Source organism: Mus musculus, chromosome 10 (assembly GCF_000001635.26).
Source record: "Mus musculus strain C57BL/6J chromosome 10, GRCm38.p6 C57BL/6J".
In the NCBI taxonomy this organism is placed as follows: Eukaryota; Metazoa; Chordata; class Mammalia; order Rodentia; family Muridae; genus Mus; species Mus musculus.
This window is the reverse complement of record NC_000076.6, coordinates 15,650,276-15,671,980: the sequence shown is the minus strand read 5'-3', so window position 1 is coordinate 15,671,980 and position 21,705 is coordinate 15,650,276. Positions and strand designations below refer to the sequence as shown.

The window sequence follows — 21,705 nt, the reverse complement described above, 5'->3', positions numbered from 1 at the left end:
GCATGTGCCACCACTGCCCTGCTGTATTTTTTTTTAAACTAAAAGAGCTGACCATTTTATTTTCACATTTCACAATATAAGTAAAAACTTCCCGTTTTTGTATCACTTCTCCCTACAGTAAGTATTCTCTCTGTTAGGAAGGGAAGTTTCCTTGTCATGAATCTAGGAAACACTCAGGCTCATTCATCACCAAGATCTCCTGGTGTGATGGTTTGTATATCCTTGGACCAGGGAGTGGCACCATCTGGAGGTGTGGCCTTGTTGGAATAGATGTGACTTGGTTGGAATGGGTGTGTCACTGTGGGTGTGGGTATAAGATCCTCAACCTAGTTGCCTAGAAGTCAGTCTTCCACTAGCAGCCTTTGGATGAAGATATAGAACTCTCAGCTCTGCCTGCACCATGCCTGCCTGGATACTGCCATGCTCTCACCTTGATGATAATGGACTGAACCTCTGAACCTGTAAGCCAGCCCCAATTAAATGTTTTTTATAAGACTTGCCTTGGTCGTTGGTGTCTGTTTTTAGCAGTAAAACCCTAACTAAGACACCTGGTGAAACAAAAAGAAGTGCAAAATGATAAAGAGTGCTTCTGCTCTCATCTGTCTGGCAGGGTCATGCCAGGCCATGTGGGCACCACCCAGGGCTGGGAAGAGGTCTCATCATTGGAGGCTCACACATCATGGGCATGTGGTCTCCCATGGGTGTTCTCATCCCAAGATCTGCTCCCACTGGCATCATCCCAGGAGGAGGAAGAGGACCTATCATTGGTATCATGGGAGGTCTCCCCATGTTGAGTGCAGGCATCATGTCAGGCCAAGGATGACCCGGGAGACTGGTGGAAGGTGGGATCAAGGCCTCTGCAGGCAGAGGAGCAGAGAACAGAGCCAGAGGGATCTTTCCTTATTGAAATGCAGTGGTTGCTTTGTAAGTCAGACTTTGGACCTGCCCTTCCATCCATTTCTGGTAATAGTCTTCAGACCATGGCAATGAGTCTTCCTCACACATGGTGAATTGTGGGTAAGATACATACCACAGTAGTCACAATAAACTTAGGCATGGTGTTCCACAAGCCGTTGACCTCCTGGGTCCTCATTTATATTTTTATATATATTTTTGCATTTTATTTATATTTTCACCCATTAAGTAATGATGGGTTACAGCTTATATTTTCACATAGAATAAACCTGTTTTTCCAAAACTATTGGGAAGAAAGATTGTCTTTTTCTCTCAATCTTATTTAGCTACTGTACTGGCTAGATTTGTGTCAACTTGACACAGCTGGAGTTATCACAGAGAAAGGAGCTTCAGTTGAGGAAATGCCTCCATGAGATCCAACTGTAAGGCATTTTCTCAATTAGTGATCAAGGGGGAAAGGCCCCTTGTGGGTGGGACCATCTCTGGACTGGTAGTCCTGGGTTCTATAAGAAAGCAGGCTGAACAAGCCAGGGGAAGCAAGCCAGTAAAGAACATCCCTCCATGGCTTCTGCATCAGCTCCTACTTCCTGACCTGTTTGAGTTCCAGTCCTGATTTCCTTGCTGATGAACAGCAGTATGGAAGTGTAAGCCGAATAAACCCTTTCCTCCCCAACTTGCTTCTTGGTCATGATGTTTGTGCAGGAATAGAAACCCTGACTAAGACAGCTACCATGAAAAGAGTTGTCCACACTTAACTCTACCTAGAATCTCTTATTCTTACATCTTTTCTCCTATAATCATGTCAATTTATTTACTGATGTGTTTATTAATAGAGGTAGCTAGTACACAATTTACAACTACTGACTATTTGACTGGCATAATGCAAAGTAGTGAAGTCTTAATCATCTGCCCAACACCGGAGTGCTGAATATTTATGATATATGTATGTATATATATATATATATATATATATATATATATATATATATATATCTGTCATTAACTTATAGCCAGCTGTTCTGTGAGACAGGCTCTAGGTTCAGCATGCACTGGGATGTGGATGTGTACAACATCTCAGAACTAATGTGCATAGTTACATATTATGCATAACTTCAAGAGTCCATGGGAAATCTTAATATAATGGACACCCTGCCATTAGTTGAAAATTATCTTATTTTCTTTTTCATGTTGATAATTCCTTGCTTTTATATACAGAAGAACAAATGACCACTGGTTAGTGGAGCATTCTTCTAAATGCATTGATTTAGAATTCCTCCTATTGTGTGAGCAAAATGTTTAAACTTTATAGACAGATAATTTTTCCAGAGAGTAATGTATATATTGAGAATCTTTTGTGATTCTGCCTTGTAAAGAAAAATAATGATACTATGATATCATGTGGACATTCAGAATAGTTTCTGCATCCAAAGATCCTTCTTTTTTTGTTCCTATTTATATTATGCAGTTTAAATTACCCTTTGCATTTTCAAGTCTAAGATTTTGATAATATTTAGCATGTCATTTTTTAAATATAGCAAAAGCATATGAGATGACTAAAGCTAAAAAAAATTGGTTAATAAAAGGTGTCAAACAGTATAATGGTAAAAAATAGTACTTTTATTTTATGCAAATGCATACTTAAACCACAAGAAAAACCTGAGTATGTATTTTGTGAATGGTTTAAAGCTACTGATGTGCATATAAATCCTAAGAGAATCTTCAATATTCTAATTAGCTCTAAAGATATTCAGAATGTGAGAGTAAGAAAGCAAGAAAGACCCACGAAATGTTTTAATGAGTATTTTCATGACACCAATTATGAGCATAGCTTTTACTTGGTGTGTCCCTTGTAGGTTACAAATGTTTAAATATTTAAATGATTAATTATTAGTAGATGAGTCTAAGCAATTATATCACTTGTATTTAAAATAAAATCTTTTTGTCAAACACATAAAAATTATAAAACACAATTTGATTAAGATTCTGTCTCCTAAGGCTTCCTAGTCAAACAGTCTGGCAGTGAGTTAGTTATTGATATCGATAGCTGACGTAGTCTGACAGAGTTGTGTGGAAAAGTGAAGATCTTAGATTTATCTAGTGAAAATGTAAATAAGATAATATTAGAACTAAGGTACCTCTGTCTCTCCTTGTTCAACTTCTCTGGCAAACAACCCCTTCCCAACAACAGCATAATGCTGCAAAGGTTGGAGCTTGAGAAGTGGCCCATGCCCTTTGGCAAATGGAGAACTATGAGTGTCCCAGCACAAAATACTGAACTTTGTATACTGCTGAATGTGTGAAAAGTTAAAGACTTTGAGGATTTAAAAGTTGAGGTGTTTTATATTGTGGTGTTCGAATTAATATGATATCTTGGGCCTGCAGTTGAGTCTGGGCTCAGCTCTCTGTGTGTAGTGCTAGTCTTGAGCCCATGATGCTGGGTTGTTATAGCAAAGCAGGCTGAGAAATCAGATGAGTACGAAACATTGTTCTCTGATGTTGCTTAAGTGCCTCCCACCAGGTTCCTGTCTTGAGTTTCTTCCCAGACTTCTCTTTATGGTTTGTTATGATCAGGACATGCATATATAAGTACTCTTTCCTTACCTATTAATGTTTGGTCTGCTGTTATATATTGTAATGCTAAATACTGGCCCACAAGGTCTAGTTGCCCCCCCCCCTCAACCCCAGGGACAAGGAAATTTTCACATACACCAAGTGATGCTACGTAATCCTGCTCTTTAAAACTATTGGTTGAATAAAGGTGCCTACAGCCTATAGCAGAGCAAGAGAGAAGTACTCAGGGTTTGTTTTCTTGCGGTTGGGGGTCTGAGGCAAGACCATGAGGGGGAATAGCGGAGGCAGGAGAGGGGAGCAGATGCTATGGAGTAAAGAGTCTTGCAACCTGGGCATGAGGTAAGAGCTGACAAGATAGATATATCATCAGCAAGTGACATATCAGAGTTATTGGCAGGGAAGTAGGCATAATGGCACACAGGGCAGATTCTAGCCAGCTCTAGTGCTTTAAAGGCTTACTATAAATATAAATCTTTTGTGTCCTTTATCTTGGTACAATGATCAAAGGTGGGGTAGAAACAAACCCTCGATTGAAACTAAGTATTTAATATAACACTCTCTATTTTGGTTTTACTCAAGATGATTTTTTTCCCCCAAATAGTAGAAACCCTAACTATGCCAAACACCAAACAATATAAAAATAAAGCTTAAAATCTTAGAAAGATACTCAGTTCAGTCCTATTTTATATAACTTTCATTTCTATTAAACAGGTGTTGAGTAAAAATAACTATTTTTCATTTTTGGCAAATATAATGTTCTCAGTTATCCCTTCTCATATTAAACATTTTAGTAATGTTATAATCTATATGTTCACAGTTTTATTAAATATTCTACTTGAGGTGTCTGTAACCCTATAGGTGGAACAACAATATGAACTAACCAGTATCCCCAGAGCTCATGTCTCTAGATGCATACGTAGCAGAAGATGGCTTAGTCGGCCATCATTGGGAAAAGAGGCCCCTTGGTCTTGCAAACTTTATATGCCTCAGTACAGGGGAATGCCAGGGCCAAGAAGTGGGAGTGGGTGGGTAGGGGAGCAGGGCAGGGGAAATTATAGGGGACTTTCAGGATAGCATTTGAAATATAAATGAAGAAAATATCTAATAAAAAATTGAAAAAAATTCTACTTGATTTTCAAGATCAGTTGTTCCTTAAAACACTTGCCTTCTTTTCACATGGCCATATAAAATGTGTTCTATGTAAATTTATGAATTTTTTAATATGAAATCAGTAAAACTAGTCATTATAGGTAAATTAATTCCTCCAGCTCTTTTTTTTTTTTTGGAAAAATGTATTTTGTTTTGTTTCTGTGGTCTTGATTTTAGTTTTCAAAATTTCTGAACAAGTGTTCAATGCTATATATGTATTAAACATTTACAATACTCACAGGAGGAAATGTGGAAACCAAGTGTAAAGCATAGAATAAAGGAAAGGCCATTTAGAGACCTCTCCACCTGGGGATCCATCCCATATACAGTTAACAAACCCAGACACTATTCTGGATGCCAAGAAGAGCTTGCTGACAGAAGCCTGATATAGCTGTCTCTTGAGAGGCTCTGTCAGAATATGACAAATACAGAGGAGGATGCTCCTAGCCAACCATTGGACTCCGCACAGAGTCCTTAATGGAGGAGTTAGAGAAAGAACTGAAGGAGCTGAAGGGCTTTGCAACCCAATAGGAAGAACAACAATATCAACCAACCATTCCAACCCTGCTCCCGAGCTCTGAGGGACTAAATCACCAACCAAAGAGTACATATGGAAGGACCCATGGCTCCAGCTGCATATGTAACAGAAGATGGCTTGGTCGGGCATCAGTGTGAGGAAAGGCTCTTGGTCCTGTGAAAGCTTGATGCCCCACTGTAGGGAAATGCCATGGTGGAGGAGGTGGGAGTGGGTGGGTGGTTGGGGGAACACACCCATAGAAGCAGGGTGAAAGGGGATGGGGTGGGGAGTTTTATGTGGGGGAACCAGGAAAGAGGATAACTTTTGAAATGTAAATGAAAAAATATCCAATAAAAATGTAACAAACAAACAAATGAACAAAACCCAAAATGCTGTTGTAGATCTTAGAACAAAAACTTTAAGTAGAATTGTGTTTTTGAAAATAGGGACGTTGAGTAAGCTTTGAGACAAATTAACTTGCTTTTGACATTTCTAAAAACAATCATTACAAATCCTGTTAAACAAATACATTAAATTACAAGTTATGAGAAATTTTCAAACCAAAGTCAAGGGTAGTAGAGTGTGCTACACACTATAATTCCTTTCTTCTAAATGAGAAAAGCAAAACAGGATTCCATGTAGAATTAATTAGTAACAATATTACAATCAAAGAGTCAATTTATTTGTTCAACCATGGCATACTTCTGTCAAGCCTTTTTCTTTCCCATAAAAGAGTACGGGGAAGACAAGACAATAATGGTATGCTTATTCATTACCCTGAGAAACTGATGTAAGTAAAATTGATATCTTACCAAATAAGCTCCAATGATTTGTGAGGGGCTAGGCACTGCTTTTGGATTAGCTTGTAGACATATCATGCTTAATATTTTCATAAAACCTTTATTTTTGTTGATTTTAAGACAAAAACCCATAATATTTGTACTTCAGTTTAAATTGGTATATGGCAGACAGTCTTGATGCACTATGTCCTCAATTCTAGACAAATTCTCCATAAGAAGAAAACCTGAGCTGAGAACTTCCAATTTGACCCCAAAGAAATGGTTGTCAAGCCTACCACTAGCTTAGAAAAGATTTTTCAAGCAGTTTTAATTTCAACGTGGATATACTTATTGGTATAAACTCAGCAATTTTCATGTGACATGAGCAGATTTGTCTTTGAGGAGGAAACAAAAGCCCATAAACTTGCTTCCCATTTCCTTGTCTTTGGTTTATAGAACCTAGGCGCATAAGTAAAGTCATTCATCTGTTTCCTACCCCATATAGTGAAAGAAACTTTCAAAAATAACTGGGTTCAAACACACAGATTGGGGAAATTCTGAAATACCTAATTGTAATTCAGGCCTCTCATTTAGTTAGAAAGAAAAGTAACCAGGAGTGTGGAAGCAAGCTAGGACACTATACATGCTTGGGTAGGATATAATACAGATGTTAGCTGTACAGGAAGCCAGGCTTCAGCCTTTTAACTGGTGAGGGGTTTAGTGATTGTTGATGATGATGGTCAATTAACAAATGCATTAGCTACCATGTGGATAGGTGCAGTGGTTAGTCAGTATTTGTTTGGAAAGCTTGAAATTCACATCTGTTTTTCTGGCTCCAGAAGCTGTCCATGAAAACCAAAGCTGATGCAATAACATAATAACACATTTGAAAGTTAGTACATTCTCAGAAACAAGACAAATGAGAGCCAGAACATTATTAGCATGTACGCTGAGACTGGTGAGAAAAATAATCAGGTAAGTAAAATATAGAATTAAAATCAGGCCCAGAGAAAGTCAGAATTGACAAATTGGTGTGTCAGAGTACTAGAAAAATCAACCCTGGTACCTGTCAAAATACTGATCAACTGGGTATCAGTGTAAAGACACTGCAAAAAGAAAAAGACTACACACAATAGACATCAAAGAGAAGAGCAAATAGTTCATGAGAACTTTAAGCTCTTGCCAGGAAGAAAAATAAAATGCTCATGGACCTGGGAGGCAGGGGAACATGAATTAAAATAGATTAAGCTTTGTAAAAACTTCTAATTAGTATTTTTTATATCAAGTTCCGTAGTGAAAGCAAAATTAATAAAAGAGGACCAGTATTTACTCAAAACATAATTGAGTATTCCAATGTCATACTTGGAAGAGTTGGCAGGTAATTACCAGAAGAGAATGAAAACAGCCTAACTCTAAAAACGCCATTTCTAACAGGATCCTAGAACTGAATATGAAGAATTGTTGAAGAATGTTGAAAAGGTAATTGTGACTCTTGTGACTGAAGACATGAATGAAACTTTTGTAGAGCAAGGACAGGTGCACACAGTCTCATATTTGCACACTTTGAATATATTACCAACCAATAAAAGACTCTTGAGGAGGCCCATCTAGCTAAATACAAATTATTAATGAAAATAATTAAATTGGATTTGAATATATAAAAGACCATTGCATTTTAATATTTTATTAAATCTACAAATTATATATATAGTTTCCATTTATATATATAAATTATTTATATATGTACTTTAGAAATCTATACATTATATACATATATATTGTGCATATTCATATGTTAATAGAGATTGAATTAAATACTGAGTAACAATGGTCTCCTTTATATTCATATCTAATATATTTGTCTCAAATAATAATTTGGCCTTGTCTAGATGGGCTTCTTCAAGTATATTTTATTGGTTGTTAATGTATTTACAAAGTGCAAGTGAATATATATATGTACACACACACACACACACACACACACACACACATATCTGTGTGTAAGTGTGTTCAAATGTAATGAATACATACATATATATATATGTATGTATGTATATATACACCAAAATAGTTATAGACATAAAAACTTTATGGATCAATTATGATAAAATTCTAATGATGATATGTGTAGAATAGTACTTACATGTCTAAGTTAAAGGATATATTGAATATCAAGAAAGATATAATTTATAAAGCATAAATATCACCTTTGTGTAGGCTGCAATTTCAAAGCACAAAGCAATTAAGAGTAGGATTTATTAATAGAAGATTAAACCTAATCCTCCAACATCGTCTACATATAAATGTGGTTTTGTGAATATATTCAGTAAGAATAAATTGACTGTGCATTAATGGGCAATCTTTAAGGTAATTTAACAAACATTATGGAAAGCTAGAGAAATTATACCTTTTACCACATGCTCTTTTCATTCCTGTTATTGACTCCCAAAACACATTTGAGTACGTGCTCTGTAAGAAAACATTCTAAAGTTTCCTATATTACATCATGGAACAGATCCTACAGTTATAACTGACCACTTATATCTGACCCAATAGAAGAAAAAAACAAAACAAAACGATAGTCATGATAATGAGTGTGGTGGTTTGGATAGGAATGATCCACATAAGCTTATAATTTTGAATGCTTGATCATCACAGGGTGGGACTACTTCAAACAGATTAGGAGGTGTAGCCTTGCTGGAGTAGCCATGGCCTTGTTAGAGCAAGTGTGTCATAGTGGGTGGGCTTTGGCATTTACAAAGCCCAAGCCAGTCCCAGTGTCACACTCTTCCTTGTGCATAGACTCAAATGTAGAAATGCCAGCTACTTTTCCACATGTTGCCATGCTCCCCACTAGGATAACAATGTACTAAGCCCCTGAAACTCTTAAGACAGCCCCAATTAAATGCTTGCTTTCTTTTTTTTCTTTTTTTTTTAATTACGTAATTTCCTCAATTACATTTCCAATGCTATCCCAAAAGTCCCCCCCACCCTCCCCCCCCACTCCCCTATCCACCCGATTCCCATTTTTTGGCCCTGGTGTTCCCCTGTACTGGGGCATTTAAAGTTTGCATGTCCAATGGGCCTCTCTTTCCAGTGATGGCCGACTAGGCCATCTTTTGATACATATGCAGCTAGAGTCAAGAGCTCCGGGGTACTGGTTAGTTCATAATGTTGTTGCACCTACAGGGTTGCAGATCTCTTTAGCTCCTTGGATACTTTCTCTAGCTCCTCCATTGGGGGCGCTGTGCTCCATCCAATAGCTGACTGTGAGCATCCACTTCTGTGTTTGCTAGGCCCCAGCTTAGTCTCACAAGAGACAGCTATATCAGGGTCCTTTCAGCAAACGCTTGCTAGTGTATGCAATGGTGTCATCGTTTGGAGGCGAATTATGGGATGGATCCCTGAATATGGCAGTCTCTAGATGGTCCATCCTTTTGTCTCAGCTCCAAATTTTGTCTCTGTAACTCCTTCCATGGGTGATTGTTTCCAATTCTAAGAAGGGGCAAAGTGTTCACACTTTGGTCTTCATTCTTCTTCAGTTTCATGTGTTTTGCAAATTGTATGTTATATCTCGGGTATACTAAGTTTCTGGGCTAATATCCACTTATCAGAGAGTACATATCATTTGAGTTCTTTTGTGATTGGTTACCTCACTCAGGATGATGCCCTCCAGGTCCAACCATTTGCCTAGGAATGTCATAAATTCATTCCTTTTAATAGCTGAGTAGTACTCCATTCTGTAAATGTACCATAAGAGTTGTCATGGCCATGGTGTCTCTTCACAGCAATAGAACATTGACTACATTGAGACTTACATCAAAATGGGAACTCAAAAGGATGCCATGTGTATATTAGAAACACAGAGACAGTATCAGCAGACTTATTCAGACACTGGTTTTATTTTGTAGAAGTCCCCAGAAAGAAAGAAGCACAAGATTCTTAGGCAGTGACATAATATTAAATAAAATCTGTGATTTTTTTTTAATATGAGGAAGAAAACAAGACATACTTCAGCATTCAATATAGCCTGTATAATTGCAAACTAACTGTAGATTCAGTTACAAGTCATTGGTGAGCTTAGTGCTAAGTAACTGGTTGGCCAAGTAAAATCATTTGACTTGTGCAACTCAAACATTTATTGCATAAATCAGTTCATGATCAAATTTCATTTTTGTTTCTTCCTAAATATCTTTTTCTTCTTTAAGGTGGAATATATCAAATAATATATGTAAAATGGCTGTAAGTAAACTGTAAAATAAATGTACTATCTTATTACATGGTTGATTATTGTTACCTGTTCTTTTATATTTAAGTGACAGAAATTATTACTTTATTACCTATGAATGAATGTTTTTAGTGAGTTTAGATGTGACACATCAAAGAAAGGACTTAAGTTTTGAATTTTTAGAAGTGGTCATATACATTAACCTAAACAAAATTTCTAAATATCATAAAATCATAAACCATATTTGAGTTAATAAAATATTATATTTAAGATGCATTGGCAATATTGAGCTATAATAATACCTCCTGCAGAGCTTCATACTCCAAAAATGAAACACAAAGCTAAGTACTAGACTTCCACATTTATTCCTTTAGTAGAACAAGGCATATGGAGGTTGGTTTCTGCTTGAGTCTATAGAAGTATATCTTCTTCTTTTTTTTTCTCTTCCTAATTTTTTATTAGGCATTTTCTTCATTTACATTTCAAATGCTATCCCAAAAGTACCCTATACCCACCCCACCCCCTGCTTCCCTATCCATCTACTCCTACTTCTTAGCCTTGGTGTTTCCCTGTACTGGGGCATATAAAGTTTGCTAGACCAAGGGGCCTCTCTTCCCAATGATGGCTGTCTTCTTCCTGGGGATTCTGCAGTTGATTTGGAATTGTGGTGGGCTTAGAGCTTAGGTCTATGGGTATTATATGTCTTAGTTAGGTGTTTATTGCTGTGAAGACATACCATGACCAAGGCATCTGTTATAAAGGAAAATATTTAATTGGGGGCTGGTTTACCATTTTAGAAATTCAATCCATTCTCATCATGGTGGAAAGCATGGGATAGTCCAGGAAGACGTGATCCTGACGAGCTGAGAGTTCTATATCTTGATCCAATGGCAGCCAGAAAGGGACTGGAATTCCACACTAGGTGGGACTTGAGCATAGAAACCTCAAAACCCACACTTACTGTGACACACTTCCTCAAATAAGGCCACACCTACTCCAACAAGGCTACACTTCCTAATAGTGTGAGTCCCTCTGATCAAGCATTCAAACAATAACATCATCCTTAGCCAGTGTTAACTAGGGTGGACACATAATGATATGCAAGGTGGAGCAGAGTGTCCCCATTCCTCTGTAAGGATCTTGCAGTGCTCTGCTGCAGAAAGTATGGAGACTTAGTAATAGGGATAAGACTGAGCTTCCTACTATCTTCTTATGGAATTTGTTTTCTTTTGCTCCAACCAGACCTCACCTGGACATAATTTCTCCTAATTTCATTAGTTCCTGTTAAATTATCATTGTACATGTGTGAAGGTTTAGTTAAGCTGATGTTTTTGTGGATGCAAATATATGAAACTTGTGCTGCTTAGTACATATCACTCTTAATTCAGGGTCTCCTTGTAGAAGACTTGGTCATCACAGTTGTAGCAGTGATATGGTTGTAGAGCATAGACAATAGAGTATTATATAAAAAAGGATCACAGGAAAATATTCTGGTAGATAGTCTAGAAAGGATTTTGTTATATTAGGCTTAAGAACCAACAATCTTCTGTATTTTAAAATTGCTCCACTCATAGCTACCAAGATGAGTATGTAATAATTAATTTATAGTCAAATGGTATGGAGAAGTTACATGTCATCTTTGTAAAATGAAGGCATGATTTTCAAAGTTCAAAACTGAAAGCAACCATGCCCTAAGACCCTTAACTGTATACCTAAAAAAAAAAAAAAAAAAAAAAAAAAAAAGAGAGAGACCTGAATTCATTCTAAAAAAAAAAAAAATGTGTCTATTAACTGTTAAACTCACAAGGCAAACATTGATTCCTGGAACAATAGCACTCATTCTAATTCTAATATCATGATTATATTAAGAGAAAAATAACTTCGAGTGTCTCACTTCATCCTTTAAATGTCCACAGATGTTACAATAATGGAAAAAAACACATGTAACAAAACTATCTATTTGTAAATAAAGCTAACACATTTAGACATTTCACGATTAAGGAACTCTTGATTTATAATGTAACAAATATAGTCAATATGGCAAAATGATAGCATATATATTTTTTTACAAAAATGAGTTATACAATACATATTTATTGAGTAAATGGGACAATTCAAGTTAGAAAAACACTTTTAAAGTATCAATGGATTATTCTCTTGAATTCATCATTGTGAAGCATATCACCTTTCTTTCATCAGTTTTTGATTTCTAAGCAAGTGCATCCTATGTGTTAGCTTGGCTTGAATGACAGCCTTTCATCATTGAAATGAGATCCACATTTTAGAATGCATTTGAAATGCCTTCACCAACTGACATCTATTGAATCTTCTCATTTGAGAAATGGGTTAACCACTTGGAAGTATAACAACTAAAATAAATAAGAGTTGAGAGCCTATAAAAGTTTACAACATGAGAATTGGCCTTCTTTTATGTGGAGATACTGTTCTTATCATTTATTATAAATAAATATTTTTAAATAGCAGATTTTCACCATCTGACATTTCAAATCTTTATAATTTGGAAATATGGCATGTTACTGACCTAGGCCTTTCTTTTTCTTAAATTACAGTTTTGACACTAAGTTTTAATGATTAATCATTTTATTTTATTGGAGAAGAAGTATTGATAAAATAAATCTGTAAAAATAAATATGAATTAGAGTTGTATGAGCACTCTGTTAACCATATACATTCTTTTTACTTAATGTGGGGAACTATGACATTTTCCTGGGCTACCTACCTTAAGAGGCATACATCATAATTTATTTAGGTCAGATTTCATGGCTCCTGGGGAAATATGTGCCTTGGTTTCTGAAAAAAACTGAGGCACTTCCCCAGAGAGTGAAACATTCAGGTTCTGTATTTATCTTTTTTCCCTAAAAGTCAAAGAAGCATATAGATGTTTGACAGAACACTTAGTCTTAAGCATTAATTTTGTACCTTAAAGCTTACAAGTATCACTATATCCTGGCAACTACCATAGTATTGATCCTGGCAGCCACCATTGTATTCTGGTTCTGAGGAGGGTATACAAAGAGGCATTGTTTGCAGTAACCTTGTCCTAGACTCAGTCTTATGTGGTCCCTTTCCCAGCCTGGGTTTCCTTCCCATTCACTATAATCAGGTAAACCTAGCTCACAGAAATGGCTGATGCTTACAACTCTCTCTCTCTCTCTTTCTCTCTCTCTCTCTCTCTCTCTCTCTCTCTCTCTCTCTCTCTCTCTCTCCTCTTTTTTGTCTCTTTGCATATATCTCTCTTAGTCTTTCTCTCTTTGTGTCTCTGTCTCTCTCACACATATGATTCATTCCTTAGCCCTAAGTAACCCAAAAGCCCGGTCCTTTCTTTGCCACACATATATTTGCTAATTTGCATGCAGTAGTTTCCGATCTATTCCAACGATTCAGCAATATGATGCTACTGCACTTTTATCTTTGTGTATAGGAAGCTCATTGCCATTTAGTACTCCCAAGACAAAATATTAAATTTAGAAAAAGACTTTTGAAACTCTTGTTTATTTGCTTCTTTGTTTCAGACGCATTTCCTGGAACATAGCCAATAATGATCAGGATCATCTGCCTCAACTTCCTCAGTGTTCATAATTTATTCATGTCATGTAAAAATATGCCATTCTTACAGAGACATTCCTTCAGCAGAGGACTACAATATATAGTCAAATAAAACCACAATATATAGTGAATCCCAGGAAGTCTTGATGGATTGTCTCATCTCTATTTCCCAAAATAAAAATTGAGCTGAATCCACTACACTAAAAAACTTGTACCTCAACTAAGATATATATTGCCATTAAAGAGTTTCTTGAATTCTCTGTGTATACATTCAATTGTTTATACAATTATGTGTTCTATTTGTGGTAGATGGAGATTAACAACAAAGTACACATCTAGTCAATGGGGAGAGAACACTGGAGAGGGCTCAGTCAAGAATGGGACATCTATATCATTTTGCTTCCTCTGGAGGCTTAGGAATCATTGTAGGAGAAAGAACAGAAAACTGCAAGAACTAGGGAGTTAGATAAGAAGAAGGAAATAGTGAGCTATGGATATAGCATAGCAGTTACACAGAAAGTTACAAAGTTTTCCATAGCACACAGAGACTTTCTTTAGGACCATAGACTCTGCTAAGGTTGAGCATGTTCCACTGCAAGGCCAAATAGCTGTAACTAAAAATATAATATCACCTGTTTCCTTTTACAGATTTTAGGATTTTTAAAAAATCTGTTCCTAAACATTTTTTTCTAACTCAACTGTTTAGTATCTTAATGGCTATTTTTATCAATGTGATACTATATATTTAAATTGAATTTATTTAGATTAGAGAAGAGTTAGATGAATTTTACAGTATTTTATTTCTTATATATTTTAGGATGTCTTTATTATCTGAGCCTTCTATATAAATTCTTGAGTTAGTTTGACAATATCTAAAATATGACTTGCTGCTATTTTGATCTGGTTTGTATTGAATTTATACACTTATTTTGGGGTGAATTGGCATGTTAAAAATGGATTTTGCAGTCTCTGAAAATGGTATTCTTCACCAATGGCATTTTTATAACCTGTTTAACACTGATCAATATATAGACCCACACTCATTTGAGTATATTTATCACTAGTTCAGTTTTTATGCTGATATTAACTTTACTAATTTTAAATTATTTCTATTTATCATATTCTAGGTGCTGGGTAGTACATACCAAATATAACCATAGTTGGTTTTCATTATTGATATTAAGAAATCCAATTCTGAGATTTTTGCTATAACTAATGTTCTTCGTGCTATCAGAGCATTAGCAGTTGCAAAAGAGGTAAAGTTTGGAGATATTTTTGGAGGCTAAGCTTAACCTTTTACAAAACCAACCTCAAATATGCAAGGGGTCATTGTGTCTTAAATGTACTTTAACATCCCCATATTTTAATACTGCTATAATGACAACTGAATTTCAATGTAAGTCTTGGAGAAGACAGACTTTCAATACAGAATTACTATATGTGTCCATCAGTGGCCATGTCTCCCCTTTTCTCTGTCTCATTGGCCTGGTTAGGTTTATCAATATCAATTTTACTGTTTTTTTAAAATGAAAAAAATTGTTACTAAATTTTTTAAATTACTTTGGTTCCTGAAACTGAGCCATATATTCTTATTCTATAAACATCATATTTATCCTCCCATGAATTACTTATTTTACAAGAACCAAGGACGTTCCCAATTCTGTCTTCACTTCTTCCTCTTCCTGCTTCTTCTGTTTCATTTTCATCTTAGGGTGATAAGAAGAGGAATTAATGACTTCTGAACTAAGTTTGAGTTGTAGCTTTCATCTACCATATTTTACTCTTCAAACTTTAAAATCTCTCTAATATGTTGTTTGCTTTTAGAAGACTTTACCTTTCATTTTCACAAGAGAAATGTCCTGACATGGTGAACAGATATGCACAAGATCATCCTTGACAGCAGAGATTTAATTCTTATCTCACAAAAGTCTAAATTTATGACACTTTTCTGTCATCTTAGAGTATCAACCCATGATTCATAGTCATTAAATCCCTAGAGATAGTTTTATCACTTCATGATTCATCAATGTTTTATGGGAAATAGTTGTATTTGAGACCCATTAAAATATCACTCTATTCATTATTGTGTTTAAATATTGCTTGGCTTCTCTTTGAGGCTGCATAATTATTGTACCTGGATAAGATTATACTTATAAATTGTAATAAATTGTGAAGATGAGAACATGAAGTTGATGATGGATGATTTTTAGGTAAAAATGGTTTTGATTTCCTTGTAACTTTGCTTATAAAGTTGTCATTATATTCTCAATTTCTGATTACTAAAAATATTTTTAATATAACCTTTCTTAGCTCACTTTAGTTCTAATGGGGGTATTTTTATTAACGTGTGTTGATATAGCTCTATTAGTTTCACAGAATGCTAAGGATAATCTGGACGAAGCTGAGGTAAAACTGAGTCAATTAATAGAGGAAGCAATTCCTCTTCCCCTGATTTTTATATTTGGGAATAAATGCTTTACAATTTTGTTGATAAACTAGGAGAATATATAATTATGAGTGGATTTAATCTAAAATATGGGTGTTTCAAGAACATTGGATATAGAAACGGGCTTTAAATACCCTGAGATACTAGGTTCTAATGATTGGCTACTATCTAATTAGGTTTGGTACATCAGCACTGCATGGTGCAAATGTTCTTCCAAGCTCCATTTTAGCCAGACGTGAGTGCCATGAACATACATTTGCTTTAACTAATTTTTGTCACGAGTCAAAAATAAGCAAGGGGATATCCATTCTTCTCTTTCCTTTGTCTTTCCATTTTCTCATGGTCACATAGAAAAAAGTCCAAGGAGGAATTTAGCTCCCAGAATCCTATACTGAACCTTACAAAGGAACCTCAGATGATGGATTCAAAATAGCAAAGACTAACACACCTATTTATGCCTCAGTGAAATGCATTTCTCTCTCATAGCCTTGATTATCTTTAATACAACTTTAAAGTAATAACTATAAGTTATACCAAATTTATCTTGTTCATTTGTTAGTCTCCCTAGCTTAAAACCAAACACAAGTATGATCCCATGCCATGATCTTGCAAGCTTACTCTGTCTCTTGGTTTCTCATTTGTTACTTTGGATTCAAATACATACTTTCAAGCTTTTGCCTGTGCCTAAATATCAGAAAAAAATAAATTATCGAATAAAATATGGAATGTGTTCTGGAAGGAATAATGAGATTGGTGTCTTCTCCGAATTAGTGTCCCTCATGCTAATGCTGACCTTCCACTTTCTGAATTCTCCTGCTTAAACCTCGCATTTGCATATGGCTCTTGTCCCTGACTTTGAACATGACTGCTCCACCCTAGTGGTATCTAGAGGAATGTTCTATTCTAGTCAAGATCTCTGTAATGTAGAATTTCCATTGTATCATTGAGTTCTCCCTATAATAGCATTTTCCCCCTAGGATTATTCTTTTCTACTTATTCCTGTGTAACCCTTTTAGGAAGCTAATTCACTTCCTATTCAATCAGACAGGTATTTAATTGCTTTCTCAGTACTTTCAAGTAGCTTTTTTTTTTTTAATATGAGAATTTCTTTCACATTCCATTCTACTTCATAATATACTCTTCCCTGATGGAAAAACAAAAGTTAAGGACGTTTAATATTCTATTGTGCTGTAGATGTTCATAAAACAACTTATTTTTTCCACATAAAACATAGATTCCCTGTTTTGAGGAAGATGAGTCTACTTATCCTGTATCAGATACTAAATTTTAGGCCCCAATGATTGAGTAAACCTAAAAAAAATTCCAATAAATGCTTAATTTATGCATATATGACAGTAGTAGTGTTATTAAAAGACCTACAATTTTTCACAACAATTGTTGCATTATTAGTAATACAACTTGCTTTTATTTCCAAATGAAACTGATTAAAATGAAATTTAAAATTAAATGACGTAATTTTTGATATACATGTCCTTTGGGCTTAGGAATTGTCATTTATATGGTGTGCACTATGTAATATGTGTTATATTTGTTTTAAGAGTTTCATTGTTTTGCTTCATAGTTGGGCTTTGAGACATTTTTCTACCAATACTACCTGGGGGCATTTACTAATCACAGTTCAGGTCACTATAGTATTTCTATTATTAATTTTTTGTTTGTTTGTTTGCTTGGTTTAAAGCAAGAATGTTATATATTCTGTGATCTTCCCAAGTTTACTATGTAGTTGAAGATCTGAAGGTAATGGCCATCGTAAGGATAATCTCATAAGTAAAGAAGTATAAGTATTTTGCCTCAATTATGCAGTTGAAGACTCTGGTCTAGGTTGCAAATTTTAACTAAAAAGTCTGGCTTATATTTATTACTTTCAGTCCTGGAAAAATAAGCCTTCTCTTTAAAGTTTCAGAATATTTTACTTATTATTCTAGAATATTGTTTAAATTGAACCAAATAGCAGGAAAGTAAGTAACAGAGCTAAATAAAGTAATAACTTCAAATTATATTGGACATGGATATTGAACAAAGTGATAGAAGACAAAGAAAGTCAGGTAGGCAGAAGGTCTACAATAGTCCTTTGTCTCCTATTGGGTTTTGTGCCCTCAGTACTATTCAGTGCATCAAGGATTTTCAGTGAGAATTCTGACATGACCATAATTTTGACTATAGCAGCACACAGGGGATCTGATAATCCAAATATTTTCTGTAACCTTTACCTTGCAATCATAACAATTGTGACTATTAACTGTGGAGGGTGTAGCTAGAAATGAAGAATTGAAAAGAAGAGAAAAGTAGTCATATTCATACTTCACAGTGAATTCCTGTAGATTTCAAATGTTTCCAAAATTTCTTACTGGTTACTTTATTTATTTGTATTTCAAATGTTGTCCCCCTTCCTGCACCCCCCTCCTTTGCAGCACCCTCCATCACATCTCCTCTCCCCTTTGTCTCTATGGAAGTGCTTCTCCACCCACTCAACCACTCACCCACTCCCACCTCACTGCTCTAATATCCCTCTACACTGGGGCACCAAACCTCCACAGGACCAATAGCCTTACCTTCCATTGATGCCAGATAAGGCCATCCTCTGCTACTTATGTATCTGGATCCATGGATCCCTCAATGTACATTCTTTGGTTGATAGTTTAGTCCCTGGGAGTTTTGTGTAGTCCTGTTAGTTGATATTGTTTTTCCTATGGGGTTGCTACTCCATTTAGCTCCTTCAGTCCTTCCTCTAGCTTTTCCATTGAGGTCCGTGGGCTCAGTCAGATGGTTGGCCGAGAGCATCCGCATCTGTATTAGTCAGGTGCTGGCAAAGCCTCTCAGGTGACAACCTACCAGGCTCCTGTTAGCAAGTGCTTCTTGGCATCAGTCATAGTGTCAGAGTTTGGTGTCTGCAGATGGGATGGATCTCTAGGTGGGGCATTCTCTGGTTGGCCTCTCCTTTAGTCCCTGCTCCATTTTTTGTCTCTGCATTTCTTTTTGCTGTGGTAGTAAGTCCAAATTAGAGTCATGTTGATTTTATTGACTTAGATCTTAGTGAGACTTCCACTCTACAGTAGGATTTCACATAGGTGTCTGATTAACTCTTCAGGTGGACCAACTACCACTCAAGTAGACATTTCCTTCCTTAAGACCATTGGCTTTTGTCATTTGCTTCATGATATGGCAAGGTTTGTCCGATTGCCAGGTATAAAGCACACATGTTACCATGACCAAAACAGTCCTAATTGTTCATTTTCCAACTCCTTTTTAGTTTATGAGAGCTTAAAACTAATAAGATGATGCATACTAAAACAATGACAAACAAACAGAAGCAAAGGAGCCCATGAGAAGGTAAAAGAAGCAGAGATCTACCTGTTCATACACCCAGGAATCCCATAAAAAAAACACTAAACTCCATGTCATAGTCTGTATGTGGAGGACCTGGTACAGATGAGTTCAGGCTGTTGCATTCTGTCTCAGTCTCTGTGGATTCATATCAAAATGTTATAATGCATAGTATCCTATGTATACTAGTAAGTATATGGATATACACATTCCAAGGGGAAATTGCCACTTATCTTTTCCCACAAATGAAAATTTGCCCTTTGATTATTTTAGATGTTACATTTACCTAATGAAAAGATACAGAATTCAGACAGGTTCATATGATACATCAATAATATAATTTTATGATGGAAAATTTACAGAGTACACTCTCTTTTTGTCTCCTATTTTTCTTTTATTTTTAAAATATTGTCTATCAATAAAGACAAATTCTATACATTTTCCTCCAATGAATTATATGAACCTGTGAAATTTTAACATATTCCTGGATTTCATTATAACAATTTGATATTGGGAATCTGTCACAGTAAGCACATATTTTAAAATAAACAACTAAAACTACAATACATTAAAAATTTAAGAATCAGTATTGAAAGAATGAAGAGATTTCTCAGCGCTTACAGTTCCAATGCAGGATTTCAATTCATTCCTAGCACCTTTATCAGGTTGCTTACAAATGCTTAAATTCTAGTTCCAGGAGATCAGACACAGACATCCTCTTCTGGTCTTTTTTTGTTTTTTGTTTTTGGTTTTTGGTTTTATTTTTTGTTTTTTGACTTTTGGTTTTAGGTTTTTGGTTTTAGGTTTTTGGTTTTAGGTTTTTGGTTTTTGGTTTTTGGTTTTTGGTTTTTGTGTTTTGGTTTTTGGTTTTTGGTTTTTGGTTTTTGGTTTTTGGTTTTTGGTTTTTGGTTTTTGGTTTTTGGTTTTTGGTTTTTGGTTTGTTTTTGGTTTTTGGTTTTTGGTTTTTGGTTTTTGGTTTTTGGTTTGTTTTTGGTTTTTGGTTTTTGGTTTTTGGTTTTTGGTTTTTGGTTTTTGGAGACAGGGTTTCTCTGTGTAGCCCTGGCTGTCCTGGAACTCACTTTGTAGACCAGGCTGGCCTCGAACTCAGAAATCTACCTGTCTCGGCCTCCCAAGTGCTGGGATTAAAGGCATGCTCCACCACAGCCCAGCTTTTCTTCTGGTCTTCTAACACACCTGCAGGACAGTGAGTGACATATGTAAACTCGGGCACAGGTACATAGAAACAGTAAATAAATAGTTCTTTAAAATTAGATTTCATGTTTCTTTCATTTTCATGGCATTAAAATAACACAGTGAGTATATTAGGAGTTACAGTTATATATTTCCTCATTAGATAAGGCTTTATTTTTTTTTAAATAATAGCCATTGGCAAATCTACATACACATATTTATGGAATGGCAAGTGCATTTGGAGATATGTGTTCCGACATTTGAAAGTTAAACAATTTTGAGTGAGTTTGTATAGTAACCTAATCATAGAGCTACTTTAAAATTGGGGAGTAGATAGGGCTGCTTTGTGTTCAGGACCAATTCATGGGACTACAGTGGCAACAGGATGAAGGGACCCATCTTTGCTCCATTCGAGTAGCAAAGACATTTGCTGAGTCCATACCTCAGTTGGTTGATTGTGCGTACACATGAAGCACTGCACCAGTTTGGTGTCCGAAGACATGTTTGTATCCCTCTGCTTGTCAAGTGGAGGAAGGAGAATCAGAAACTAAAGATCATCCAAGGACTTCTCTCTTGGGCTACATGAGACCCTGTTTAAAAAAATAAGATTTTTTTTTAGTTATTGTTTTAGACATTCTAGTGTTTATAGACTATACAATGCATTCTATGAAAGTAGCTATTACATAATATATTAAATAAAATGAGGTCAATGGTATTTTGAGCTAATTTGTTGTAGTAGAATAATTTTATAACTATTTTCAGAAAGTATGTCAGCTGACCTGTATGAATAACCTTGCTTCATAACCATAGGCTGTTTATCTTAACTCTGTCAATACGTGGATCAGATATCATTATGGCACAGAAATATACCAGCAATTGTTACCCCTAATTTCCTTTAAACAAAACCCTATATTTAAAAGGCTTGCTTTGGATATTTAAGAACTTGTTTGAACTTTAATTACTCTTTTTAACTTTTTAATTTTGAAATTAATTACCT

General features: G+C 35.6%; 1 pseudogene; it reads right to left on the bottom strand.

Moving 5' to 3' along the window:
- Positions 1-595: 595 nt before the first annotated feature.
- The window catches only part of Gm46188, a 122,595-nt pseudogene continuing 101,485 nt past the window's right edge, over positions 596-21,705 (bottom strand).